General features: G+C 36.1%; 1 pseudogene; it reads left to right on the top strand.

Moving 5' to 3' along the window:
* The first annotated feature begins 2615 nt into the window (after window positions 1–2615).
* On the top strand, window positions 2616–10346 carry LOC107582144 (nidogen-2-like; annotated as a pseudogene).
* Window positions 10347–11098: the final 752 nt, after the last annotated feature.

Below are 11098 nucleotides of genomic sequence, written 5' to 3'. Positions count from 1 at the left end.
AAAAAAAAAAAAAAAAAAAAAAAAAAAACATTCTTTGTTAAAGAAGTTTACATTTCACTCAGAATGTAGTGCATCAGCTTGGTTGTGGCATTTGAAAAAGATCTCCGGTTCAAACCAGGTCCTTTATCCTGTAGGGAAGGAGATATAAATACAGCCATTACCAGCACTAATCCAACAAAAGAAAATACACACAACAGATAGTCCCTTCAGATCAGGTGCCCATAATCCATCTGTGACAAATTGCGGCAAAAGTTGGATAAGCAAACACTGATTTCTGGAATACTTTGACTTTATCAAAGAAATAACATCTCTCGGCCCTGTGCAGGCTACATTACAGAAGACCACACAATGAACTGTAATATATGGCCAGATTGACAGATAAATGTTTCCCTGCAGTCTTTCCTTATAAGGATCCCTCTCTTCCCTTCTCCAAGTGGACCACACAATGAACTGTAATATATGGCCAGATTGACAGATAAATGTTTCCGTGCAGTCTTTCCTTATAAGGATCCCTCTCTTCCCTTCTCCAAGTGTCTAATTAAAGGAACACGTTAAATAAACACATGGACCCTGTCAGAGCATCTGCCTGTAAATGTGAATGTGAACAACAGGATACTTTCATTAGTCTGAGAGTCACTATTTGCTGTGCAATTAAAAATGAAACAAAAGACAACATGTAGACCGTTAAGGAAAAGATTAGATGCAGATCAGGAAATTACCTGCAACGAAAAGCATGTGTTTCGCACGCAAGCTGATGTGCATTGTGGGAAACAACACAACCGCTTAAGCAACCTCTGCGTTTCCCAGGTCATTACTCGATCTACAATGCATAACAGTGGCTGTAAAATTTCAGATGTGCAAGATTGATTCTGTCACTGTAATGGAATTCATTCTCATAAACTAGAAAGTGCCTTTCAAAGGAATATCTGTCATAGTTCTTGAGCTGAATGCCAAGTTCTGCATGTGAAGCTGTAAAACCAAGACCACTAGAGGAAGTGAACTGATGGAAAGAATCAATCACTGCCTTTAAATTGACATTCTGTCAAGTTATACCGTGAAAGGTCATGTCTGACGACACGTAAAGACCTAATGTAAAAACTGTCTCTCAAGTCTGCTAGACTCGACTCTGAGTCAAAGCTGTAAGATCATCAGATTAGGGGTCATAAAGAGTGTAATAAAGTGTTGCTCAAGATGCATGTCCAGTGATCCTGTCGATAAACATTACAGCTTCAAGTGTTCTTGAGACATCCACTCTTAAAAATAAAGGTTCTTTGTTGGCATTGATGGTTCATCATGGAATCTTTCAGGGTTCTTTATTGTGGGAAAATGTTCTTTAGATGATTAAAATGTTTGTTTTTTTTAAAGAACGATATTATTTTAAACTGTTCACTGAAAGGTTCTTTGGGGAACATAAAATGGTTCTTTTATTGCAAACCCCCTTTTTAGAACCTTTATTTTAAGAGTGTGGGACTAAATAAGCCCATAACTTCTATGGTTTCAAACAGTTGCACTTTAAGATGAATCAGAAAGGACCACTAAAATGCTTTTAAAGGCATAGTCCATTTAAGAATGAGAAAGCTGTCATCATTTTTAGTCCTAACCTGTCTTTCTACTGCAGAGCACAAAAGAAGATATTTGAAGAACGTTGAGGAACCAAACATTGGAGCCAATTGATTTGTATTTCCATGGCTGTATTGTATTTCTCAAAATTGTTCCATAGCTCTTTATCAAACTGATGATATTACACTATAGTAATAACTACATAGAAACTACTTGTCCTCAAGATCATAACAGCAATTTATATAGATCTGAATATAATTGTAAAGAATTTGTTTAGGGTTTCTAAGAAGGTCATCATAGTAATCCATTTATACATTTGAATGAAAGCATCTGCCAAATGCATAAATGTAAATCTAGCAACACCAAGAAAACAAAATGTATTCTGTGTTTATTGTGTGTGTGTGTGATATGCAAAATATGGTGATTTTATCAATACTGAGATCTCCTGACTGTAACATAACTTTAAAACCATCTTGTAACCTCGATTCATTCACAGTGTAAATATCAAGTAATATCAGGAGATTGTTAAACAGACTGATCCAAAACAATTCCTTTATGGACAAACTTTTATTTCCTCAGTTTAGCCTGCTTCACCTTCCCTCCAAAGTACTGTCTTCAGTCGTGGGACCTTTGCACAGTTTAGTCAAGCCGTTTGGCTCTTTCACAACGAACTGACTTGCTATGACATGATTCAGTCCTGCATATATTTGCAACGGAACGTGGAAAACAAAACTGATTAAGCGTGTCGTCACACAAAGAAAAAGCCATTACAGTTCTACGACGTCCAGTTCAACATTCTTTATGTAAGCCATTGATTTCATCACATTTTTAAAAAGACAAATTGAATATATCAAATATTTCTTCATTATTTCATCATTTGTATGTTGTAGCATGTGCAGTAATCTCAATGCGTTTTTTGTTTGTTTTGTGCTGATTTTCTTGTTGTACCCATACAAATAAATAACTCAAATAAAAATCAATGAAATTACAAATGCAACCATATTTACTGAGCATGTGAAATCTGAATCTTAAAATTTAATGGGAATACTGGGGTAAATGGACTGTGGATTTTCCACATCGGATCCAGCTGGTTCCCATTCCAGAAGGTAGTTCCTGCTTCCGTCCCCAAGTCTGATTCAATGGGTTTTGGTAGCTTGCGCAGCACCACAGATGAAGATTTCTACATTACAGTAGAATCAAACATGCCTGCAGATAAAGGCCCAAATGGACATCCCAGCTTCACTTGTTCAACAGCCCCCAAAACCAAACCAAGAAGTATATATTACATGCTACTTCAAATAATGTGACCAAAATGTGTGGCCTGCACCTGAAATTCTGCTCTCAGGATGGTTACTGCACAGACTATCCATCTGGTCCTTGCTGTCAATGCCGTTTTGGTTACAATGGCAATGGCAGACAATGTTTACCCATGGGTGAGTCTTTTTAGTTTAGTATTTTCTTGTCATGTCTTTTATTATGACTATGATACCTTTAAAGGGATAATTCACACAAAAATGAACATTTTGTCATTAATTCTTCACCCTCGTGTCATTCCAAACCCATAAGATCTTTTTTCATCTTCAGAACACAAATGAAGATGTTTTCTGAGAGCTTTCTGACCTCTGCTTGTAAACAAGTCGCAGCACATCCGGGTTCTACATCAGAACGCTGGCTCCTGCGTCAGCAGCACAAAACGCATGTGTTGTAAAGTCTTTTTTTTTTTTTCCTTTGTGCACAAAAAGTATTCTCATAGCTTCATAAAATTACGGTTGAAACACTGATGTCACATGAACTATTTTAACCTTTCTGGGCCTTGAATGTGTCAGTTGTGTTGCTGCCTATGGAGGTACAGAAAGCTCTCGGATTTCAACTAAAATTACTTAATTTGTGTTCTGAAGATGAACTAAGGTCTTACGGGTTTGGAACAACATGAGGGTGAGAAATTGAAGACAGAATTTTCATTTTTGGGTGAACTATCCCTTTAATATTAGTTTCTAATAAAAATGTGAAAGATAAATCTGATTTTGCAGGCATTTCTCAGCCTTTATGTGGAAAGCTGAGTGGCCATGTTTCTGTTGGAGACATTAACGTTCAGCTAAACAATGTGGACATCTTTGCTGTGGTGGGAGAAGGTTGCGCATACATCTCCATCAGTCCTGTCCCAGCTCAGGCAAGCTGGGCTCTGATGGCTGTGAGCCCGCTGGTCTTCACATCTGGTTGTCTGTTTGCTCTTGGGTTCCAGAACCATCTGAATGGCTTCAGCATATCCAGTGTGTCTGTTTTTCCTTATCTGAAGCTTCATTGCTTTATGTCACACAGATCATGAAGAAGTCTAAAGAAGGAAAACATATTTTCTCCAGGTGCTGAGTTTTCTCATCAGGCAGGGCTGGTCTTCAGCCCACAAGGTCAGCGTGTTACCATTATTCGAGAGGCTCAAGGAATGGATTAATTCAACCACTTAAATTTTGACATTAGGATCAATGGAGATTTACCTAGAATTCCCGATCCACAACAAAGAGCGTCAAAACAGCATGTATTGTCTGAATTTCCTAAAAAAGTTGAACAATTTGTTCGGTACACATACGTACTGAACCGAATAACTCATACCGATAATTTTCGGTACGAATACGTGTACCGTTAGATGTACCGTACACCCCTAGATATGAGATAAAGCTGAAATGATGAGATACTAATTAATGAGATAAAGCTGAAATTATGAGATACTATGTCATGAGATAAAGCTGAAATTGTGAGATACTAAGTCATAAGATAAAGTCGAAATTATGAGATACTAAGTCATGAGATACAGATGAAATTATGAGATACTAAATCATGAGATACAGATTAAATTATATGAGATACTAAGTCATGAGATATAGCTGAAATGATGAGATACTAAGTTTTGAGATGAAGTCGAAATTATGAGATACTAAGTCATGAGATAAATATATAACTATAAGATACTAAGTCATGACATGAAGTCGAAAATATTAGATACTCAATTATGAGATATGAGTCACGAGTCAATATTATGCGATAGCAAGGTTTAATTATGAGGAAAAGTCAAAATTCTGAGATAAACAGTCATAATTATCACACAAAAAGATCAAAAGAAAAAAAATCATAAAATCATGTCACATAAAAAGTAGATGTGTTGTCATAATTCTGTTTTCTTATTTAGAAATCATGGGAAAAAAAGTAAATTATGTACTTTTATTATAATTTCAGATTTTATCTCATAATTATCACTCAGTATGTCATCATTTTGAATGTTTGTGTCATAATTATGACGTTTTATATCATTATTATGATTTACCAAAGTATTTCCTTATATGGTGGAAATGGGCTTGCATAAACAGAGTGATAGAGAAATACCCCAGTGTTGTTGGACTAAACATCAACACCCTCAGCCAATCAAATTTGCAAAGCTACATGAGATATTCTGATTAGCTGAAAACTGTTTATTGCAATAATAATTAATAATAAATGCAACTCATTACTGAACATCCATGTCTTTTATCAATAGTGTTATTGCATGTTTTAAAAGCCACTCATGTCCAAAGTTAATGCTTTTATATGTGTTCTTTGGGCATTATGGGTAATGTAATTTGTGTCTGGCTCAGTTGTGACATCATCTTCACTGCGAGAGTACATGGTGGTGTCAGAAAATGGTGGATCTGAGACATTCTCCAACATGCTACACTAGAACGTGAGTTTCCGTAGCTGTGAGCACAGCCCATGGACCATACCAGACTTTCAGCAGGTGAATGTGGAGCATCTGATGGTCATGTTCACAGAAGGAACCACCCTTAGATATGCCATAACCAACAAACTGGGACCTGTAGGAGGTAAGAACATACCGATAACCAAACAAGTCTACAATGTGGGGTCATTATTAGTTCTGTTTCATAAAATTTTGGATCTTTTTGAGGAAATTCTTTATGTTATCAGGTGAGCTGCCTGGGCTTGTAGAGTTGAATCCCTGTTCAACTGGGAAGCACCATTGTGACCCCCATGGCTCTCTGCCTGCCAGGAGACGGCACTCATTACCATTGTCAGTGTGCCATGGGCTTCCATGGGGATGGACGCAACTGCTATGGTACAAGTATTTCAGTGTTCCTCTATGTCATATTTTGACATCAAGCCATGCTATGCTATGACTGCGCCTTTGAGAGTTCCCTTAGAGACTGTGTGTCATCTTCTCATGCCTTTACTGAATTACTGCCTTAGTTAAAGTTCCGAATGGCTCTCTTGGGTTTTGAATCTGTGGTCCAGATGTAGACGAGTGCGCTGAGGGGCTCGGTTCCTGCAGTCCTCACTCGGCATGTGTGGCCATCACTGCAACTGTCAATCTGGCTATGAGTTTGATCTCGATTTGCATGTGTGTGTGCAAGTGTTCAGTATATTGTAATATTTGTATGAGAATTTGGGTGTTGTGAGTAGATATATAATTAAAATCAGTCCTTTTTTTCAAATCAGTAAACCTTTTTTAGGCCTTGGAAGTCTTTTTTTAGCAGTTAATCATAGTCGTAATAGTCAGACCACCAGTTCTTGTGAGGTCCTGATTATAAATCATCATATAATTCATCTAACCCTAAATCAAAGAATAAACTGGCGTGACATCATTTCAAACAGAACCAGGCAAAAAAGAAATCTGTTTAGAGTTCGTTTTCAGGAGTTTGCCGGTATACTTTTTCCAGCTTTATTTGCAACTACTTTCATTCTCAAAGACATTTTCAAAAACAGTCAAAGTAACTAGCAAAATTCTGTCTAAAAGATATTTTTAATATTAACTTCCTTTTTATTAATCTGCTGCATAAAAGCAGTGGTAATGGAACACAGAAACTCTTATTGCTTCATTTAGATTTGAAACCTTTATGAATCTTTTGTTGCGAATCAGTGATTCTGGGTGTGTTTCAAACTGGCTAAGCCACATGATTTCCGAAATTCCGGATTTGTTACATTATATGTTTTCTAAAGGTTTATAAATTTCGATGGTTCGCCACTAGGTGGAGTTGATTTCATGAACCCATGTCAAACATATGGTTTAAAAACATAGAATAAGCACTACACATTATACAGAATCTTAAATAATTCTGTATTTATTGATTTGAAGATTACATTTCACAGCTTACACGTTCATGAAAACATTTGCAGTTTGTTTTGTAAAATGTTTAATTATTTGTGCCGCCATTGTATTTACAACACAGTGCTTCGAAACAGTGAATCAATTCGCAAAGCAACCAGTTCAGTTGATTCAGAGTTTTGAAAAGCTGTCATCACTATTGCTTATACAGAACAGTTAAATAAACAAGACATAAATATTGAGCGACTGTTGGGCATCGCCAAGAAAAACAGCATTTCTGAATGAATCTGTGTTTTTGAACAAATCATTTGAGTAAATGATTCAATGACTCACTCATAAGAAGATCGCCAACCTCTGGCGTAATGATGTTTTCTGCAGAAAGGGCCACTGAAAAATCCTACCACTAATATACAGACTTGCAACCTCAAGTGCTGCTGGACTGTATATCAGCACTTTTGGAACTTTGCAACCTTACTGTTGCACAAAGTTACATTAGAACATATTTACATACTGTATGTTGTTGCTTTGTTACTTACAAAGAAGTGCTGGATGGAAAACTAAATATTTGGCTAACAATGTCCGTGTAGATCAGTTGTAACAAGACATACGCACATAAAATCAGTTCATTTGAACAATTTCTGTATTAACTATTATCATGATCATTCAACGCAGACATTTATTAAACACTTTCATGCACGAGGACCACTAACACTCTTCAATCACAAGTGTTATTTATGTAACCACACATGCGGTACAAATTCAAGAGTTGAATTTCACAGGAGGCCCATCATTCTCTTCTTTTACAGATATCGATGAGTGTTTTCTTCAGCTCTGTCATCCGTTTGCTTCCTGCTTCAACACCCAGGGCTCCTTCCACTGCCAGTGCTGGCCTGAATACAAGGGCGACGGCTTCCTTTGCCAACCACCACGTATACCACATTTATCAAGCAACACATAACAGTTCTCCCTGTCAGCTCAGTAACAGACTGTTCTCTTTGCTTATAACACAGAAGTCCAACAATCAAGTCAAATATTATGTTCAGCGGTGTATTATAAATCAATCAAACACAAATGAGTTGTTTAATCATTCATAACGTACTTGAAACAAGTAGAACATGTTCCCGGAACAACATCTTTTGTTCCAGGACTTGGTTTAATCACACCATGCCATTTAGTGGATACTGAAAATGTAATGTATTTAAATGTTCACTGGTCCTCTGTTTTTTAAAACCCCCTTAAGAGAGAGTGGGCACCAGGACAATGCCTGGCACAGTGCATGCCAACTGTGATCAACCAGGTATGAATTTATGCCCTCACATTCTGCAGCTATTGCTTACTAACTTTTGATTTGGTCAGATATACATTTCTTTTTTGAAAGGAGCCCTTTAATGCTTACTAAGTTAATGCTCATTTAATAAAATAACTTAAAAAAGAATAGTCAAATCCATTACTTGAAATAAATTGATGTAAAATAAATAAATAAATCAGCTAATTTAGTCATTTTCATCAAACTTGATGTATAAAATAAACTAAACCTGAAATAAAAAAGAATACAAATATATAGACACACAGTACAACAAAAACACATAAAATGGTAAAAATAACAAAATTACTAAAACTTTAACTAAAATTAACACAAAAGAAGAAAATATCAAATAAAAATCGAATTCAAAATATGAACAAAAACTATAATAGTTCAAATGCTAATAATAGTTATTAAAGTTGTTTAATAGTTACACACATACAGTATATATATATATATATATATATGACTGATGCTAATACATTATTATTATTATTATTATTATTATACATACATAACATAACTCTCAAGAGAACATGAGGGACATTTATCTATCTACAATTTTTTATTTCAGTTTTATTCTTTTAGCTTTTATAAGTTTTAATGTCCTGAAATATCTTGGTCCATTGTCATTTAAGTTGTAAAATACAAAAGATCAGCAACAGCACGTTGCAAAATCCGAGACATTTAAAAGACAGGGACACACTTCCCGTTCCTACTGCTGCATTGTGTGTGTTGTGGGAGTGGTGATCAGTTCCAACTAAATATGACATAATTATCCCTCATGAGACGGCCTAACTGTAATTAACGCTCACACAGTCATTCATTGAGGCAAGATATATGGATCCGGTCAATGGTCACAGAAAAATGGCAGTGTTTTCCAAAAGAAAGGTTGTGACAGTGTGTGCTGTGTCTCTTACTCAGCGGCGCTGGCTGCAGCGAGGACCTCTTGTCCCCGGGTGGAGACTGTGTGTGAGCGCTGGAGGCTTTCACTCTTGACTCACTATAATGCTCAGCCGTCCTCTCAGGACTGCATGCCCCTGTGTGACGCTCACGGGAATTTCCTGCCTGGGCAATGATACGGCAACAGCAGTTTCTGCTGGTGTGTGTGTGTGGACCATCGAGGCGTAGAAACTATTGGAACGCTGTCCTACGATGATGTAAAGCCCCCCTGTGAGTAATGAAGTTCTTTAGGATGCACTTTTTACGTTGTAAAGCCTGAAAAGAAATGATACATTCCGGTGGAAAATCTGCTGGAAATATACTGGACGTTGAAACTAAGCTGTGTTACCAAAAGGTGCACAAAGCATTTCTTTGTTTATGTTTCACAGCTTGATACAAAAATGCTCTTTGACTTCATACTGACACCTAGTTGTCAAGTTGTCAGCTAATGCAAAACTATATTTGCAAGAATATTTGTAATCTATTGTTGTTTTCAACAATAAAAACATCTGATAATAGATAGAATACTGAGATAAACTGAGCAGTATTCATGTCAAGGGATTTCAAAATAATCGACCCTATGTAAGGACGACCTGCTTTATCTAAAATAAAACAGCTTTTTAAGTTTTAACTTATGAGTGTTTTTTAAATTATATTTTAACTGTTTTTACATTTTAACCCCCCAAATCATGCAGTGCTCTATTTTCATGTCATAATTTCTGCTCTTTCCTCCTGTCAGGTATCTCAGGTGATGCTGTGCCACTGAACAATGCACTGATGTATCCTGTCACAAGCTCCTCCCCTTCAGGGCCTTTACACACAAGCCTCACATATCTGAGTCATTCCTCTTGATGAAACAGACCCAGTTCAAGAAAACTCCACTGTTTTACTGGCCTTAAAGGTAGACCCTCGTAAATGTAATGCATGATCTAATCGAAATCCAAAACTCTTGTCTGATTAAGCAAAAATAATAATGCCAATAATTTACCATTATGCAAACATGAATATCATATACACTGACGGCTTTATTATGTATTCCTGCAATAAATACCAGTATATTCATTTATATGGTGTAATTGTTTTCTATGAAAGTGCTCTGAAGTGTTTCTACTGCACATGCCCTTCAGAACCTTATATTGGACCGGCTGGAACCGTGATGCTCCCAAAATAGAGAGCTCATCACTGGAGGGACATAAGAGGAAAGTACTGGTGCAAGTGGGTCTCATGTTGCCCAATGCTTTGACATTGGACTTTGACACAAATCGCCTGTGCTGGGCAGATGCAGGTAAGGGTTTCCACAAAATATAGCATCTCAGATATCTGTAGTACAATTTTAAGATAAAAGTGTACTAAATCACCAGGTACAAAGACACTGGAGTGCGTATCTCCTGATGGGACTGAGAGACATGTGTTCCAGGATGCTTTGAATTACCCGTTCAGTCTGGCCATCTATGACAGCCACTTTTACTACACTGACTGGGAGAGTCTCTGATACACTGCATGGATTTGACTTAACATGATCTGGCTGGTCTCAGTGTTTCCATATTCACGATGGGAATGTCCTTACAGAGATGGGATAATGGTGATAGATCAAAGCACTGGGGGAAACACAGTTTATCTCCCTATTCAGCAGTCACATTTATATGGGATTATAGTTATTCCATTACAATGCCTATAGGTAAGCATAAGTTTTTCTCTCTATTCCTTTTGTATAATTTTGTGAAAGCTGTAAAGAATTCCTGATCGTTTCTTTTCCTGTCAGTTTCCGTTCATTTATAGAGACCTGTGGACTCTGCACTTAAGTAGACTATATGGATTTTTGGTTTTGTAACAGAAATGTCAGAAAGTAAATAAATAAATGAAAATAATTACCAAATTATTTGCCATATAATTAAATCTAACCTAGTGTTGTTGTTGTTTGGTATTATTAACATACTTTTATAGTTTTAGTATTATTTTGAATAATATTTTTATATGTATATTTAAAAAAAAAAATTATTCTATTAATTAGTTTAACTTTTTAGTAATTTTGTCATGTGCTTTTTGCAGTTTAATTAGTTATTTCAAAAAATGCAAACAATAATTTTTTTAATTAATTATTTACATTTATTTTCAAATATATCATTATGTTTATTTTAAGGTTTAGTTTTTATTTCTTTCCAGTAAGTAATTTTAGTGCTACAACTTCAAATTATTTCCATTTTCAT

Source organism: Sinocyclocheilus grahami, unplaced genomic scaffold (assembly GCF_001515645.1).
Source record: "Sinocyclocheilus grahami isolate Dianchi unplaced genomic scaffold, SAMN03320097.WGS_v1.1 scaffold40.1, whole genome shotgun sequence".
Lineage (NCBI taxonomy): Eukaryota > Metazoa > Chordata > Actinopteri > Cypriniformes > Cyprinidae > Sinocyclocheilus > Sinocyclocheilus grahami.
Note: the sequence above shows the minus strand (reverse complement) of the source record. Positions and strands in the feature narration are given on the sequence as shown.